This window comes from Macrobrachium rosenbergii, chromosome 3 (assembly GCF_040412425.1).
Source record: "Macrobrachium rosenbergii isolate ZJJX-2024 chromosome 3, ASM4041242v1, whole genome shotgun sequence".
NCBI classification, from domain to species: Eukaryota; Metazoa; Arthropoda; class Malacostraca; order Decapoda; family Palaemonidae; genus Macrobrachium; species Macrobrachium rosenbergii.
In genome coordinates this window covers 7727507-7746618 of record NC_089743.1, presented here as the reverse complement: position 1 = coordinate 7746618, position 19112 = coordinate 7727507, and the positions used below count along the sequence as shown (strand labels likewise).

The window sequence follows — 19112 nt, the reverse complement described above, 5'->3', positions numbered from 1 at the left end:
ACAATTTCTGTAACAGATTTCTTATTTAGTGTCAAGGCAAGAAAGATGATTAATATCTCGTTTCTTGCTTTTCATTAAACAACGATCTACATTTCCTTTGCTTTTTTTTGTTCGGTGTTTCATGGGTGGCTGGCTTTTGTCTCTTTGTTTATGACCTGTGGCGTATGTTTTTCAATTGCTAAGAAGATTCGCCACTCCATGATTTGCTAAACGTTCAGCGGATGAGTAAGAAAAATGTTTTTCCCCTGGTTCTGCAAAAGACCAAGAAATCGCAAACAGAATCGTACACAGAGAAGCTCAAAAGACTCAACATCTAAAGAAGAAAATAATACAATTTTTAAAATATTTGATGGTCGTACTTCGAATGATCAAGTATACTGCATATTTTCTTTGAACTCTCAAACTGCTTTCGGCTGTCCCATCGTCCATACACACATTACGATAGCGCTTTTCAGTTCGTGATAGCAACAGTCGCAATAACAAAGCGATAATTATCTCAATCTCCAGAAAAGAAGGCGTCAAGCTTATTCTCTCCGTCGTCCAACACTTTCTCGCCTCTGTTCCTGTAAGGTGGGTATACGGAACGAAGAGACCTCGGTCACCGCTTCGGGACAGTGCGTAACTTCCCCGGGACCGTCTCGATCCTCTCCCCTTTTTTCGTCATTTTTGTCGGTATGGCGACACGCATTGGATGTATTAAGAAATAAAAGAGCAGTAACAAATAAAATACTTGATCTCAAGAAATTTTCTTTCCTTATACCTCCATCACCTTCCACATCCCATTTCAATGTCCTCTCCTAAATATCTCGTCTTTATTACTTTAGTCGACCAACTGACGCCTTTCTAAATTTTAGGTGTCTCAAATCCATGACTCAGCTGAGACTGGCTTAAAACGTCAGTGACCTCGGTGTTGATTTACCTTTTTGAAAACTAACAGTTTCAAGAGACACATTTTTTTTTTAAATTTAACGATTTTGGCACTATCAGTAATAGCTGTTATTACCATTACTGCTTCTGCGGTTGTTACTTAGCGGTAAAGAAAAGGTTCCGGTAAAGGCATGGTAACCTCGGATTTCACGAAGGTGGCCCCAGTGGCGGATGAATCGGAAATCATTACAGATAGTTGTTTGTTTGCTAACTGTACGAGTCATGGGGAATTATACCGTGGTGGCTTCAGGTTTGTTAAGAGTGGGAACTCTCACTGATTTAATTAGTGTTCCTGGCTCTTAAGTTCTCACTCTACAAACACAGTTGCGGGCACACTACACTATTCGCGTGAGGTGCAGAGCTTTATTCCCTTGTTTTTTTACAATTTTAATAGTCTTTACTTTTGCTTTATTTTATAGTAATTCAAAATGTTTATTCTAATTCTTATCCATTACCCTTTTCTGCAACAACAATCACGAAAAATTAGAGATGTTTCTAAACTAGATATTAAAATATTGTCAATGACTTTCCACTTTACTTTTAACCCTCCCCCTTTCACTACTACTTTTTAACTGAGGCAGATCCATGCTGTTAGCTTTGACATCCATCGCTTTCCAGGTTAACAACATTCTTAGTGGACTTCACGCGGTGCACTGTAAGCATTACTTAAGTTCTTGGCAGCGTTCCTTTGTCCCTTAGCTGCAGCCTCTCGCATTCTTGTTAATGTACTTACATTCATATTTTCTTTCTTCCATCTTACTTTCCACCTTCTCTTAATAATTGTTTCATAGTGACATTGCTTGGGTCTCCTGCTGCACCTTTAAAACTTAATTGCAATTTCCCTTTCAGGGCTGAATGACCTCATAGGTCTCAGCGCTCGGCCTTTGGCCTAAATTCTATATACCATTCCATTCTTTGTTTCTTACCTACAAGAACCTATGTAATGCAAGGATTAATTTGAACAAAAGTTGTTATGATGGACTCATCTATGAAGTAAATGGTACTCCTGGTGAGTAAATATGTAGCCTAACTATTCAGCGCTTTACCTACTAAAATTTAGTTACATATATATATGTAACACATTAAATTTAGCGTTGCCACGACAAAGTATGAATCTTGTGATGAAGGCATTTTCTACTGTGTAGTTCCGCTTAATACTGTTGCTATGCTACAATTTAGAGAATAGATGAACTCTTTAATTGTTCCTACACGATATACAAATCTTTTGGTCTTTATATAGGAATTCCCATCAGCGTAACTGGAACCGGCCGTTAAATTTTTAACAAGGTGGAATGGTAGTTAACTAGCGAACGACCAGGTGGGAGTTCCGCCCGGTTGGTAGAGGCTTAGAGCATCACTTTACTTTGGCCGCCATTATGAGTAGTTGTGCTTCGCTGCCCTCTACCCTGCTTGCCATTGCTTTTGCCGTGTTCTGTGGAACATTGCTTCTTTCCCAGTGGGTTTGTTCCTTTTTTTTTTTTTTGTTGACTGATTTTATGAATTTGTGTTTGCCTGACATGGATCAGCAAACCCATGAGTCGTATGAGCCTTTAGAGTGTCAGCTGGTTACCACACGCAAATGCCCTGGTACCGCATATAAGGCATGTAGCCATTATTGCTCCTCTGTTGATATGGACCCTCATTTCCTCTGCACATTGTGCAGGGGATTTGAGTGTAACCCTGACTGTGTTTGTGAGAAGTGCCATTACTGAACTCCAGAACAATGGACGAAACATTCGTTGAGGAGGAAGAATAGGAAGAAGCTCCCCAAGTCGTCATCTGAGGGTAAAACGCCCTGGATGACTCTTGGCGAGCAATCCTGTGGATGCTTCCATTCTGCCAATGAAACTTCCATGCCTTGCTGCCTCCCCTTTGGGAGAGGTTTCCCCTTCGTCATCTTCTCTCGCCTTGTTGGGAGGAGATCGTCGCTGGGGAACTGGAAGCCAGCACGACCTCCCTGAAGTGGCCTCTGTTCGCTTGGGGGGAGAAGATTCTCCCTCAGTGCAAATGGAGGTGGCCCCCTGTTACAACCTCTTTTGGGTTGTGGTGCAGGTCTTTAATACACACTTTAGATTGTAGTCAGTGTATCAAGTAACTCAGAGCAAAAGGGTCAGCGGAAACAATAAACACTTGAGAAAGCTTAACAATATTTATTACTTAAAGAAACGACATATTTAAATCAACCTTGAGTCTTTGAAAATAACTTAAAGACTACAAAAAAGGACAAATACCGGTCCTTTGCAAATCCTATAGGATTACCTACAGCTAAGCTAAGCCCTAACAAAGTAAGGAAAATTAACATAAACAAATACTCAGTTGGATCCAACACTTTTGCTGGCCAGACCGAAACACAATAACCTAAAGCTAAAAGTAAGCGAAGGAAGGCAGAATAAATAACAAGAAAACACTTAATCTCCCACCTGTCACAACAAAACTGAACTCCAATGAATCTTTACATGACAATATAATTTAACTGTCAGTGGACACTACGTCACAACATAAAAACAGCTAGACATATTAAATGAAAACATATAGTAAATATTTGAACAACCTCATAAATAATCTCGCAGGAGAAAAATGAAGCAATATGAAGGCCGTAATCAAATGCAACCTCTGCTGCCAAAAGAGGTCACACACACCAGGTCAAATACAAGCGTCTAAGGCGGTCCTGTCCAACAAAATAGAGATATACCTTCCTACCTGGGTATGGCCACCCTACGGGCCTCCTCACGAGCAAACTTGCTCCCAACAGCAGCTTTAAAGGCTTCCTGGCAGAAGTGGATAAGTGGCAATTCAACTCCTGTTGATGACGGAGAACAGCGACGCCATCAACGCCCTGGGAAAATCCTTCTCGCCAGGGTAATGACAGGTAACACGTGGAAGTACCTGTGAGCCATGTACAAAGTAGGAAACTCCCATTGCAGGTGACAGGAGAGCACCCACGAAGGATGACGTAAATACAAGATTACTCCAAGGATGCTAAGATAATATTCCAAAGGCGCCAGCTGAGTAACAGTCAAGGGAGAAGTTAAGCCCACACTGATCAGGCCATGACATTCACAGCCAAATGTTGACCGCAAATGTCCGACGGCACTCAAAAAATGAAATAACAGAACAATCGTTGATACGATTCTTAACAAACGTAAACAAGCAGGGAGGAGGGGTCAAAATTGTAAACAAATACTTGAAAATCACCTTACACTTAATTTTTACAAAGCACTGGCATTCCATAAGAATAATACTTAAAACTAAAAAGAAACAAGGCTGATCTAAAATTTACTTAAAGCCAAAATTAAAGGGAAAAATTTACGTTAACCTAATACCCCCCAAAACCCGACTTTGTTTCCAGGCATGGAAGTGGAAGAGCTCCAGGAGACCTGGCAGTGTCTCAATCTTCAAGGAGTTCTGTCGATGCAGGGCATGCTGAGCCACCTTTGAGCTCACCCCACTGCCCCCTCTCCTGTGACTCATGCCTCCATGACAGTCACTACGTTGACTGTTACAACCACCCCCAATTACTTGATGCCCTTGCAGGTATCTATACACCCCACTCTGATTACCTCGGAAGTAGAGCACAAGTCCAACGCCCATGCTGTGGCCTCCACGGTGCCTGTCCCTGCTCCCTGAGTGTCCGTTCCTGAGTCTTCCAACCTTAGGAAGCAGATCCTCCATGCCCTCTTGAAGAGGGTTCCACCTCTAAGACGGGTTTTGATTCGGGAGCTCATTCATGAGCCACTCTTGAGCGCTCGAGATTCTGTGGAATATCAAGTATCCTGAACTGGTACTGGAGAGCATTCTCCCTGTCCCAGTTCAGGAGCAGTGCAAGAGAAAGGGCCAAGGTACCCAGGTGTCTTGGGTTTTCCTGCCAGCATTACAAGCACTCCTTGAGTGCTCTCTCCTGTGCTCAGTCAAGTTCCTAACCTGGTGTCTCGATCCCGATAGTTTGAATGCCTAAAGAAGCAGGGAGAGGTCCCTTTAGGAGTCCTTTAGAGCTTCTAAGGGAGTGCCTCTCTCTTGGGAAGCATTTTTTTCCCTCTCGTTGGCTCTTCCCGCCCTTGGGCAGAAACCGATTCGCAGTCTGCTCTGGGGTCTCCCATTTTGGGGGGCCACGCCCTCGTTGCCAGTCCTCAGAAGTTTGCGTCTAAGACTGGTTCTGTGCCTAGCCCTTTATGATTCCTTAGGAAGCGAAAAGGAGCCACTTCCAATGATTGTTCTTTCAAGATTTTGGAGTCTCGTAGAGCGCTCGAATTCTATGAATCACGAGTGTTTACCTGGCGAGAGGCACAGGACGAGAGAAGGTGCCTCAATACTACTTGCTATCTTCTTCAGTTACTTGGCTGAGACCCATCCTCATGTCTTGGACCTTAGGGTTTGAGCACGCAGGATAGCAGACACGGAATCCCCCTTTAAACCTTCTTCTCCAGGGGCTTCAGCCTCGAAGGAGTTTAAAGTTCAGGAAGTCAGTGCTAGTTCATGGCAGAACATTTCTGCCCTACCCAGCTTCCGATCACATTCGCTCAGCTCGGCTTGCTCGTCTTCAACTCGGTTTGCTCGCCCCGCCCAGCCCCTGATTGTATTTGTGTGACTGGCTCGGCTCGACTCAGCTCAGCTCGCCACGCTTGCCTCCCGGTCCACCACTTACCACCCAGTCCAGATCGCGTTTGTGTGGTCAGCTCGGATCAGCGTGGTCACCCAGTCCAGATCGTGTTTGTGTGGTCAGCTCGGATCTGCGTGGTTCAGCTCGGCACCGCTCGGTTCTTCTGAATCGGGTTCTCGACACTGTTCGAGTTAACTTGTAAGGATGAGATTGAGTGACATACTGGGTGTTGACTGGTTTATTGGTGGTTCCTTATTGAATCTTCGAAGTTGTTATTGGCTGGTGCGAGCTGCAAAGTAGTATCTACACACAGACAGGACAAAACAGAGGTAATGTTTGAATGTACAGAATCTTCGAAGTTGTTATTGGCTGGTGCGAGCTGCAAAGTAGTATCTACACACAGACAGGGCAAAACAGAGGTAATGTTTCGGACATCTGTGTTTGTCTGCAGACAAACAGATGGCGATTGTGAGAGAGATAATAAAAGTACAGTGATAAAACATATATCAATGAAAAGGCCAGGAAATTCCACATATGGCTAATTGCATGAGATTCAAGACAGATTAATGAATACAATGCAGTAGCATGATATATGTGAAATGGCGAGACGTTTGGCATCTTCACAAACAGAAACATACATACAGTTTGATACAGAAGATTCGGTGGAACATTATGAGTACATGATTAGAATGCTTGCGTGGCAATGCAAGTAGTGGTGATTGTACATAAATCGAAACAACAATGGTTATGGAGAAACAGACAGAAATATTGTATGGTAGAAGTTGCGTTCCTTGAGAGAGAGAAAATGGGATGCTCTTGTTTTTGTCTTGTCCCCTCCGAGGGATGACGAACACACACGTGTGCTCAAAAGAGACCGCGATCGGTGCGATGCGTCTCTTACAAACTTTCTGCTCTTCCCAGGAAAGCACTTTGCCATGGCACAAGCTCTTTTCTTCCCCCATGCTCCAGTCATCACCTTCGGTTGATTATGTTATGATCTAGCTACTTTGAGATCAACAGGTTCAATACACAAACAAGCAATTGGGCTGAAATGACTGACGAGAGGTGACAAACAAAGGAGGAAGGAACAGAACAATGCAAAAAAGTGACCTTAATATTAATTTATTTACAATAAGTAGTATAGATATTTACAAATGAGTCTAGGTTTTGGGAAATAGAAACTTAAAGGAAATGACCAATACAAACAATCAGATTATTTAAATTCAACAATTCTCAATAAAAATTACCAATACAAACAATGTCCAGCAGCAGCACCACACAAATATAAAAATATTAATAAATCCCAAAATAAATAATATCCTGCAGCAGCACCACACAAATACAAAAATGAAATATTAAACATTACATAAACAATTTCAGAGACATACTTGTTCATTAACCACAATTACAAGAGCCACTTGCTCGACAACACACAACATCTCAGGGCCTTTTGCTCAACAGTATAACAAGAGCCTTTTGCGCAACAATATAATAACTCCACGAGAGCCTTTTGCTCCACCAGCAGTAATAGTGACTAAAAATATGATCCAGTCACGATCTCCTCCTTGAGTACTTGAAGTCCATCAACACAGTGATGCTTCAAAGCTGCTGATATGGCCATCATCCTCCAACCAGGTGATACTCAGGAAACTGCTTTCGCTGCCATCACCCACAAGGTGATCCTCAGAAAGCTGCGGTTGCTGCCATCACCTATAACAAGGTGATCCTCAAAACACCTGCGGTTGCTGCTATCACCCACAACAAGGTGATCCTCAGAAAACTGCTGCTGCTGTGTTCTAGACAGAACATTGTCGAGAACCTGCAGCTCTGCTTTCCAAAACCTGACTGACGCTATCAAGCACCCTATGACAGACATCAACTCCTTACTCAAAGGAAAAACAAAAAAGGTAAGGAGGCAACAACCCACCAAGGGAACAATTGGCAAAGGATTGTTCCTCACAATTATCACGCACGATCTGCCTCTTCTGCCGGTTTTCCTTGCAGGACAGGTAGGGGTGCTCTTTCTCCTCACCTATTCTCTTTTCCTCTCGGTTGTTCCAAGGGGTGTGAGACGGACAGAGAGAACTCTGATGAATTTGTCTTTTTTCAGAGTTTGGCAGCCGGAATTTGCTTTCGGGTTCGGTCCCCCGAACGTCTCATAATACAACCAGGTAGCCAAGGAGGTTTTTTGGGTTCTGTCAAGGCTCCCTCCAGGGAGAGAGGTATGGGCGTCTCACGCTTCAGAAGCATCGAGGGTCCTCCTCTTCAAGTTGTGATCACCCTCGTTTCTCGGAGAACTTTGCGCCGATTCGTCAGCGCGAGGATCTCTGGGACAAGACCATGGCTCCTCTGTGAATAATCTTCATCACTCGTAGCCCTTGCAGTTCCCGTAGGGACCAAGAGTTTTGATGGGGCCACCGCAGTCCTTGCTTATGAGAGCATTCTTGACCAGATGAATACCTTTTCTTTGGACAAGGAGTTCACTCAGGTCGAGGCATCAAGCTCCTCCACCACCTTGACAGAGTATGATTCTTCTTGTCACAGGGGTCTTGCCGACTGCAGGTTGTTCTGACTCTGCTTTGTCCAGACTTGGATCTCTCTCTGCTTCTCCTTGCTGTGAATGGTATTCTCTTCCACAACAAGAGGCAACGATCCTGAAGGACACCACCTGGTTTCCTCCAGGCAGTCTCCTGATGGATCCGCAATCTTTCACTTTTTAAGGCTTTCTCTCCTCGGATGCAACCATTCCTGGAGAGAACATTGCCTTCTGGAGACTGGTCCTATCTGGGAGTGGGTCTTCCTACACCAGGTGGCACCTGTGGGCAATTCTGGTGCTAAGAAGAAGGACTTTGTCCTAATTCGGATCTCCAGTTTCGTAAGTCCCAAGTCGGCTCGACCCTTAGGAACGAACCTTTACTCATTTCTGCCTTTCTCTTTCAGAGATTTGCCAGATACTGCAGTAGTCAAGGAATGTGCCAGGGCACTGCCTTGCCCTCTGGACAATGGCCAAGACCCTTGGGTCTTCGTCATCTTGGCTCGACCTTAGGGTCAAGCCAGCCCTCCTTGACTCCTAAAGAAGTCCCAGGCTTCAGAGGGAGATCATGGAAACAGACAGCCCTCTTCTTCCCTTCTGGGAAAGTGTGCATACTTGTGTCTCTTTCCACCCTCTTTTCCATATGGAAGGAAGGTAGAAGAAAAGAGGGGAAGACGTATCAACCATACAGAAGTTCTCCTACTGCATAGGCCTGGCTACTTGTTGAGTCTCTGGACCTGACAGCGAACATTGCCAAGACCTGGTAATGGATTCCTTCAGGAGAAGCATCTACTTCCCTTGGGTCTCGAAAATTATTTCATCAAACTTCCGTCCCGCCTCCTCTCCCGTGTTCCCGATTCGGGAAATGCCAACTCGACCAGAGCTAACATCTTGCAGAAGCTTCCCCAAGGGTCAGCTTCGCCTTCATTCACGTTTTGGAGGATGGTGGTATGCTTCCAGTCCTCCATCCTTCTTTCCCCTCGGAAGTAGGGGGAAAGATTTATGCTAATGCTTGATTGATAAGGAACCTTCGAATATGCTTGCATATTCTCCTCATGTCAGGCTCCTACTCATGGATACACCAATCGAGGAATAGGTGCACACTTGTAAGACTTTGCCTTGAGGGTGTGTGACCAAGACGATGAATACCTTCTCATCAAGGTCCTAAAACTCAGGCAACCTTTGGCCTTCTGAGAACTTCAGGAAGGGGTTTGCGACATTCGGTGGTTTTGTTGAACAACAGCCCCCCTGTATTGGCATATGTCAGCAAACCAGAAGGGATAGCTTTTTTCCTCCAGTTTCATCTGTTGACATTTGCAGGTACTTGGTGTTCTATAGCGCACTCAATAGTTTGATTAGCTAGATACATTCCCAGAGGGGATGTATTGGCAGGCGAGCTCAGCCCAGGGTCCGAGTGACCGGGACAGAGTGCTCTCTTCACTCTTTTCTTCACGAAGAGACTGCTCAACTGAGGGATCCCTGTTGTCTTTCTGTTTGCCTCCCAGCACAACAAAAGTCTGTAGTTTACCCGCTCCTTCGTACCTGACCCATGGGCCGTTACGAAGAGGCATGCTGTCTTTATGGGAAACATCGATGTCTACGTCTTCCCACCGTATTTATCTGTTTTGCTAGGGGTTCAACAAGCATTGCTCACCCCAAGTTAGACAAATACTGGAAGACCTCACCCTTTGCTCGAACTGATAGCTCTCTTCCGAGGCATCGAGAAGAGTTCTTCCTGACCCAACCTCCTGTGGCAGCTACACAAGAAGCAGTTCTTCAGGCAGTATATCCCTGTGTTTTCAGGACTAGGGAACTTTCCAGCTTCCCTTGCAAGCATAGGCTTTCTCGCCAAATGCCAACGGATATAGTGTAATGATAGCTGGGAGAATATTAGTTAGGAATAACGTAAGTATAAGAGAGAGGAAAAGAGAGTGAATAATAATGAAAAGCGAGAGAGAGAGAGAGAGAGACAGAGAGAGAGAGAATAACAAAGCAGAGGGAGTAACAACACTTCTTGTGCCGTGATTACATAGCAAAACACAGGCGCAAGTTTAATCTAAGGCAGTCAATAACAGGGATGTTTACCCCTCTCACCTGTGAGCTTACCTTTCAGCTTTTGCCAGAACTAAAGACTTCTGGTGACGTCATTAGTCCCTCCTACGAAGGAGGGGATTAATTCATCTAATTACACCCAAAGGGACGTTGTTAGATAAGTTCCAGCCACTTAGGACATCAACAAGGCGGGAACAGAAGCTATTGCCCGCATATTTGTGGGATGGGCATTTCCTTTTCAAGAACCTTTAAAAAGCAAGGAAGGAAGGAAGGAAGAGGACAGAACAGAAAAAAACAGAGAGATAGAAAAGAAGCAGGTGAGAGAGGTCAAGGGCCTCACCAGTTGTGGTTTGTTAACAAGATTCAAGATAGCAAGGCTCATACTTCGATTCAATTAATTGTAAATATGTATATCTTAATTAGTGTGTTAATGAAGTAAGAAAGCTGCATTGTGTCTTCCTAAACTCCTGGGACTCAAACGTTATTACAACTAATACAAACAAAGCTAGAAACGAACTACAACAATAAATAAAGAAAGGAACATCATAACAAAAAGGTGCTAACAACAATACATTGGTGACATATCATCACAATAGCTGGATATCTCTTGAGGTCCTCTACAGCACTGTTCCAGGGACTGGATTCGTCACCGCTGGTTGGTGTCATCAACGGAACTTCTTCTAGGGGCAGACTCACTTTTCAGCAGGTCACAGGCTTCCTCGTTTTCTCCACTGAGGTTTGCTTCTCTTCAATTCAGTAGTGAAGAACATAAAGTCCTTGAGACCTAGTCCTTCCATCTGAAAGTAGCCTTTTTCTCCTCAATCGAGATTAACTACTGATGAGAAGTTTCTGTCGGTCGTGCTGTCCCAGGGAACTGAGGTTCCAGGGTGGCATGTGACTCTCATTTAGGGTACCTGTCACGTGCTCTGCACGCGCCCTTCTGAGAGTTGTCAGACAGAGATCTGCCCTCTTAGGACCATCTCTCATCTTGCTCTGGCCTTGGTGTAGAAGATGGAAGAACAGGTGAAGGGGGTCAATACCTCGACTCCTTCCTGGATGTCGTAGAGGACTCCGAATCTGTTGGCATCTTTTGCTAGGTTCGAGTCCTTCTTGATCCTCTCCCCCTTGGACTTTGTATCGATGATCCAGATCATTCGTTACTTTGTCCTGTTAGGGAGCTGTGGTACTTTCCGAAGAGGCTCGACTTTCCTAACCTGGGTGTTATCAAAGTTTTCACTAGTACTATCTCTCACAAGGAAGTGTCTAAGGACACATCTTTCTTTTGGCTTCATGAAGCGATCAAAAGGATGTACTCAGCAGCTGGCAACGACAATACCTGTACAATCCACCCGAGAGCTCGCGAAGTCAATGGCTTGGTCCATCCCTCACATTCTGGAAGTTTCTGTCGGTCTGGAAGCAAGACGTGGTCTCATGGACCACACTCTTGCCTTCTACCTTCGGTCTTACCTACAGGCCCTTAGAACCTTTTTTTCCTTGGTCCTGTGGTGGCTGCTCAACAAGTTTTGTTTTCTTACCCGGCTCCTTCAAGAAGACAGGTAGCATCTTGCCTAATGTGTTGGTTCCAGAAGTGGGAAGGATTCCAAGAGTGACTGGCCTCTCCTGCTCCTCCTTCTCGTCCTCCTACTTCTCTTCCTTCAGGATGGGGATGGGACTCAAACCTACACTTGCTGGAACTGGCGTCTGATGTGGTAAGACTACACATCGAGCACCCGTTCTATTTTTCTATCCAGAATCATAGAAGCAATCCCACTCCTTCCTCTAGCAAGGGGAGGAAGGAGACTCTGGCAATAAGGAAAACCCTGTTTTGGGACTTTTCCTTACTGCCTCCGACTCTTAGATTCTTCCCAGCCTATTTTGTATGAGTTACAATATTCCTCACTCATATGAAAAGGTCCAGATGTTTCACTTTGTTTCACTTTGTTTGGTTTTATGTGCAGCCCTCCACAGGGATAATTCCCTCTCTGGTGGGCCCATGTACGTTTTCAAAATAAGGTGCTTCTTATATTTTATAATTGTCTTTCAGTGTTTTCTCGTCAATATCGTAGCTCCTGCAGAATAGGAGAGTCTTTAGTTCCTTTTTAAATTTGCATTCTTCTTGTATGCTCTTGACTTCAGGCGTATTTTGTTGTATTGTCTTGGTGTGCTGTGTACAAATGTTCTCTTGCCTGACTTACAATTTGTTCTAGGTTCAAATTGCCTATATGCTTCACTTGCATGTCTGATTACAATCTTCATTTCGGGTCTAAAGAAGCTTAAGCATTTTCTCAGATATGTTGGTTCATCATATTTCAGTGCTTTAAAGACTGTCAATAGTATTTCATATTCTATTCTATCTTTTACTGGGCGCCAGTGTATAAGAGTTGCAAAATAATGAGCAGGTGGACATGTACTGCTGGTTTATTAGGAAAGCAGGCCGCTTATAAAGCGCCATGTGGACGTCATACAAAGGAATACAATAGGATACAGGTGACCCAAGGTCAATTGCTCTCAATGTGAATTCGGACAGGCAAACACAAATAACATAAAAGATCAGATTACAAGAATTGACACAATAATACTCTGACACACATAAAAAGTACACAGGCATAAATAAATCAGTAACAGATATGCATTTACATAGATAAAAATGTGGCTATTTAGCTTGACCTAGGCTTGTAGGAGAGTCACCGTAGAAAACAGGTAGTTCACCACAGAAAACCCGTTGAGTGGGGACTTTGCAATACTCCCCCCCCAAAAAACCGTGGGCAATGTCTGATTAAACTAGGTATCTGCTGGGCGCTGGAGAGTGCCGCAGCTCCGTGAAGTCAGCTGGGGGGGTGTGGTGTGAGTGGGAGTGGCTGGCTGCGGCGCTGCCCTGATGCTTCCGGGGGCGGCCACACGATTTTCTTTTGGGTTGGGCTGGCTGCGGGGACGACGGTCCCTGTGGAGGGTGCTGCGTGGTGTCGTCGACGACTTCCTCCAACAGGGCGGGCTTGAGACGGTCAACAGACACCCAATCATCCTCCCCGTGCACGGCCAGCCGAAATGCTTTGGCGTTTCGCTCCAGCAAGCGGAAGGGCCCCTTGTAGGGTCTGGTTAGAGGCGAGCGAACTGCATTGTTCCTGACGAAGACGTGGGTGGTGGAGGACAGGCCGGGAGGCGTGAATGATGTTGTCCTATTGGTGTACATCCGCTGGCAGGGGGGCGAACTTCCCGACTGTCACGGAGCCTCTGGACTGTCAGGTTGTGGCGTTCTCTTGTGACGAGTTCGCCCGGGACTATGAGGGGCTCCCCGTAGACTTTCTCTGCTGCGGATGGGTCGCCATTGGCTCTGGGGGCGGTCCTCAGCCGAGGAGGACCCAAGGCAGCTGGTACTTCCAATCCTTGGCGGTGCAGCGGGCCATGAGGGACGCCTTTAGGGACCTGTGGAACCGCTCCACCAATCCGTTGGCCGCTGGGTTGTAGGCGGTGGTGGTGTGGTGAGAGGTCTCCAGCAGGTGTGCCAGGGCGGACCACAGCTTGGACAGGAAGGCAGGACCGCTGTCGGTGGTTATGTGGTCCGGGACACCAAACCGGCTGACCCAGCTGGAGAGGAGGGCCTTGGCGCACGCACTGGCGGTGGCTTCATGAATGGTCGCTTCAGGCACCTGGTGGAGCAGTCGACGATTGTCAGGAGATATCTGGCCCCACCTGATGGGGGAAGGGGGCCCACCATGTCTACATGGATGTGTCCGAACCGCCTCCCTGGCTGGGGAAACTCGTGTCAATACGCACTTGGGAGCACGCCGTGTGGGTCTGCTAATGATGCTGGTGATCTGCCGACGAGAGTCAGTACGCCCGAACGCTTTGTTAAAGCACTGTTTTTAGTCCGTTAGGGGCGTGGGGTAGTTCATGGAGCCAAGACTAGGTCGCTGTATGAGTCCGCTAATGGCTCTGGAAACCACTTCGGGGTCACCACTATAAGGGGTGCAAAATAATGAGCAGGTGGACATGTACCGCTTATAAAGCGGCGTGTGGACGTCATACAAAGGAATACAATAGGATACAGGTGACCTGAGGTCAGTTGCTCTCAATGTGAATTCGGACAGGCAAACACAAATAACATAAAAGATCAGATTACAAGAATTGATACAATAATACTCTGACACATAAAAAAGTAAACAGGCATAAATAAATCAGTAACAGATACGTATTTACATAGATAAAAATGTGGCTATTTGGCTTGACCTAGGCTTGTAGGAGAGTAACCATAGAAAATGGGTAGTTCACCACAGAAAACCTGTTGAGTGGGGACTTTACAAATGTAGCTCAATTAGTGCTGGGGTTATTCTATCACGGGAACGTAGTCCTATTAACCTGGCGGTTTTATTTTGTACTCCTTGCAACTTTCTTAGTAGGTAGTTAGGGAGACCGTAGTTTATAACGTTGCAGTAGTCAAGCCTCGAAAGTATTTGGTTGCAAATTACTGTTTTCAGAGTATCTTCGTTTAGGTATTTTCTGATAAATGCAATGTTTCTAATATGATAGTTACAGGTTTTTGTAATGTGCAATATATGGTTCTTCATCGACAATTTACTATCAATAATTACTTCTAAGTTTACCACTGCTGCTACAATATTTATTGTTAACGAACCAATAGTTCTTCTTTGGAAGTGTTCATATTTTCGTAGTGCACTGTCAGATCCAAATATCATACACTCAGTTTTGTCTTCATTAAGTTTCAAATTCTTCGCTGACATCCATTTTTTGATATCTTTCATTATTGCATCAATTTTACTAATGGTGTCTTTACCTTTTCGACAGGAAAACAGAACTGAGTATCATCAGCATACAGTTTTACTTAACCTTGTGCTTATTTAGAATTCTAGATAATTCAGTTGTGTAAATGCCAAATAGCAGTAGACCCAGAACGCTGCCTTGGGACACTATTTTTTTTTTAGGCCTTTCTTACTTATTTCACATTTGACATAACCACTGTAACCTTCTTATTTTCTAAGTAGCTTTTGTACCATTTGTGCACATCATCTTCGATGCCTACTGCTCTCAGGTCTTCTAGCAGTAGATTGTGGTCAACTGTGTCAAATGCTGCACTTAGGTCAAGCATAACCAGGATGCCACATTTTCCATTTACTATAATTTCTACCATATCATTTATAATTGCACACAATGTAGTCTCTGTTGAGTGGTTTTTTCTGTATGCTGACTGAATCATCAGGTATGACGGTGAGTTGTTTCAAGTGTTTCCATGTTTGTTTGTGGACTTCCGCTTCTGTAAGATTTGATAAGTACGATAGGTTCGATATTGGTCTGTAGAAGCTTAGACTTTCCTTATCGCCGACTTTATACAAGCAAGCTTTTCACTGTTTGGGAAAGATGCCTGTGCTAGACTCATGTTGACAATATCAAAATATAGCTCCCTCAACTGATCAAAGTTTTTTGCTGCCTCTTTTATATCACTTATGGAAAACGGGTCATTTTCACAATAGGTGTTTTTTACTTTTCTCATCGTTTTGTCAAAGTCATTCATGTTCAGTTCTTTAAACTTACTGAATTTGCTATTTCTCATTGCGATCACCGGAGATCAGGAGGGACCTCCTTATCTAAACTGATAGATTCTTTCAATTTTTTCTTCAAAGTGGTACGCAAAGTTATCGGCTAGGTGTTTGTAGTCACTAGAACTTTTTCTTTTTTGAGTCCCAGTACTCCGGCTAAATTATCATGGATTTTGGGGGGATTTTCTCTACACTAAATATTTTATTGTAATATATTTTCTTGGTTTTCATAATCAAGTCGTTGTAATGATTTCTAGCTGTTTCATACAGTGACCAATTTTCACTACTTGATTTTTTCGATCTTTTCCATAGATCTTCCATTTTTCTTTTCTTTTTCTTATCTTCACGAAATTCACTGTTAAACCATTTGGCACTTTCTTTAACTATTATTTGACTTGTTACTTATGGAAATTTATCGTTGTAGCATGACGATAAATATACTTTTGCTGTAAAATGTAAAACAGCTTGCACATACTTGGTCGCCTGTCAAGGTATTATATTCCTCATATTACACTTGAACCCTGGCTTGTTTCCCTTATATTCTTGATGCTCTCAACAATAAATTCATCAGCTTTAAAGTTGGTTTTGTTTATGTAAGTGATAGCTTTTTTTCAGCGTATAACCTTTCCAGATATTTATACTAAATGTAACTAGTTTATGTATTGGAGATATCACGCATTCAGGCTCAACTTGCATGTCACTCACAATCTCGTTAAAAGTCAATCTCGTTGCTTTTGTTTTGTGTCACTGGGTCAGTGTTATGGTTCAATAATGATGTCGGTTTTTTCACAACATTTTCGAGGCCGTGGCTTTCAAGTAACTCTATAAATTCTTTGGCATATTTGTCATCGTTATCAATCAGATGTAGGTTGAAGTCACTACAAATCAGTATATTTTTGTTATCAGCTAGCAAGTCGAGGAAGTCACTGAATACATTTAGGAATGATCTCTTACTTGTGCTTGTAACGCTGTCTCTTCCAAACACGTGTGTGTTCGTGTGTTCGTCGATCGTCATCATCGGAGTCGACAGGACAAAACAGGAGCATCTCGTCTTCTTTCTCTACAGGAACGCGATTTCAACCATACAATATTTCCGTCTGTTTCTCCTTAAGCATTGTTGTCTTAATGTATGTACGATCACCACTACTTGCATTGCCATAAAGCATTCTAATCATGTACTCATAATGTTCCAACGAATCTTCTGTATCAAACTGTGTGTATGTTTCTGTTTGTGAAGACGCCAAAAGGTCTCTCCATTTCACATTTATTATGCTATTGCATTGTATCCATTAATCTGTCTTGAATCTCATGCAATTGGCCATATGTAGAATTTCCTGACCCTTCCACTGATGTATGTTTCATCACCATATGTTAATCATGTCTTTGATATCGCCATCTGTTTGTCTGCCGACAAACACAGATGTCTGAACCTTTTATGTCCGTTTTACCTGTCTGTGTAGACGCTACAACCGCTCGCACGCGTCAATAACATCTTCCAAGATTCTGTACATTTATCTCGGTAAGGAACAACCAATAAACCAGTTAACACCCAGCCATTATGTCGCTCATTCCCAGTCCTTACACTGGTGACCCTGGAGTGACTCGAAGGACCCAGATGACGACCCACGCGCCGATTGACCCTTCGCCGCCTCGCTGTTTCCCGCCGTTCCTGAGTTCTCAGTATTAGTCCGACCCTCCGAGATGACCCACTCCACCACCGGAGCCCTGGATACCTCCTCCAGGAAACCTGAAGCCGCCCCCGCACTCGTACTGGACGAGCTGACCAACGAAGGACCAGCCACGTCATCCTTCAGCCTGCTGCCGCCCCTCTCGAGCTGGCTACCAGGATCAGCCGCCGTCATCCTTCAGCCCTCGAGCCGGCCACCGAAGGATCATCCGACGTCACCCTTCAACCAGCTCCCGTCCTCCTCGAGCTCCTGCTGGTCGGTGCCGCCCTTCAGCCTCCTACCCGCCCCAGCCCAAGCCCTTCGAGCCAACTACAATTGTCGCCAAGACAATTTCCGCATCGATGCCTCGCTTGTGGGGAACATTGTAAGAGCCGTCGCCCCGACGCCGTCTCTTCCAAACAATCAGACGTTACACACGTCTTGGGGAGAGTACTTGTATTAAACACGTGTGTGTTCGTGTGTTCGTCGATCGTCATCATCGGAGTCGACAGGACAAAACAGGAGCATCTCGTCTTCTTTCTCTACAGGAACGCGATTTCAACCATACAATATTTCCGTCTGTTTCTCCTTAAGCATTGTTGTCTTAATATGTACAATCACCACTACTTGCATTGCCATGCAAGCATTCTAATCATGTACTCATAATGTTCCAACGAATCTTCTGTATCAAACTGTGTATGTTTCTGTTTGTGAAGACGCCAAAGGTCTCTCCATTTCACATTTATTATGCTATTGCATTGTATCCATTAATCTGTCTTGAATCTCATAAATTGGCCATATGTAGAATTTCCTGACCCTTCCACTGATGTATGTTTCATCACCATATGTTAATCATGTCTCTTGATATCGCCATCTGTTTGTCTGCCGACAAACACAGATATCTGAACCTTTTATGTCCGTTTTACCTGTCTGTTACATTACCGCTCGCACGCGTCAATAACATCTTCAAAGATTCTGTACATTTATCTCAGTAAGGAACAACCAATAAACCAGTTAACACCCAGCCATTATGTCGCTCATTCCCCAGTCCTTACATGCTTGGTGGTTTATAAACTGTTATGATTTGCATGTGTTTGTTTATGTGAGTAGTTTTGGTGCTGATGCATTCAAATGTACTGAACACATTTTGGTTCATTATAGATACTTTGTATACTTTTTTGACAAAGATTCCCACTCCACCACCGTTTTTTCTCTCGCTGCATGGTAAAAGTTGTGAGACCCTGGCGTCATTTCGTTTATGTTAGAATAATCACTTACATTATCGCTTAGCCAAGTCTCCGTTAGCATGCATATATCTAAATTGTGATCATTTATAAGATTTCTAATAGTGTTAGTTTTAATTCCTACGAACTGTATGTTTATTAAATTGCATAGAAGATTATTAGTCAGAGCCATGGTCCATATTATTTTTCACCTTTGACACATATTCTTTATATTTGCTGTGCACTTATTCCCATCATATGTTTTATGTTTAGTATCACTATGACCTTTCTTTACACAATGTTTACACTTGAAGATGCTGCTAGCACATTCATTTGATTTGTGATTTTCACCACATCTAGGGCAAGCTTGGTCATTTGTACAATTTGTTGCGCTATGACCAAATTCCTGATATTTACAGCGTTGATTGATAGGGCATGTAACAGTCGTATACTTTGCAACGGCTATACAGTGTACACAATTTGTCACCTCTATCGTAGATAGCCTTTCGTATTTGTGGTGTGTGCATTTGATGATATAGAGTTTATATTTGTCAGCTTTGG

General features: G+C 43.9%; 1 protein-coding gene across 2 annotated transcripts in view; it reads left to right on the top strand.

Annotated features, from left to right (window-relative positions):
• LOC136852420 (polyisoprenoid diphosphate/phosphate phosphohydrolase PLPP6) overlaps positions 1 to 19112 on the top strand; it is a 131164-nt gene that overhangs the window by 21272 nt on the left and 90780 nt on the right. The window contains exon 1 of one of the 2 annotated variants that reach the window (XM_067127046.1): positions 2289 to 2387. The exons of the other annotated variant lie outside the window; for it this stretch is intronic. The gene's annotated coding sequence lies outside the window, so the exon portion shown is untranslated. Of the gene's footprint in view, positions 1 to 2288; positions 2388 to 19112 lie in introns of those variants that run through there. 2 annotated transcript variants of the gene reach the window in all.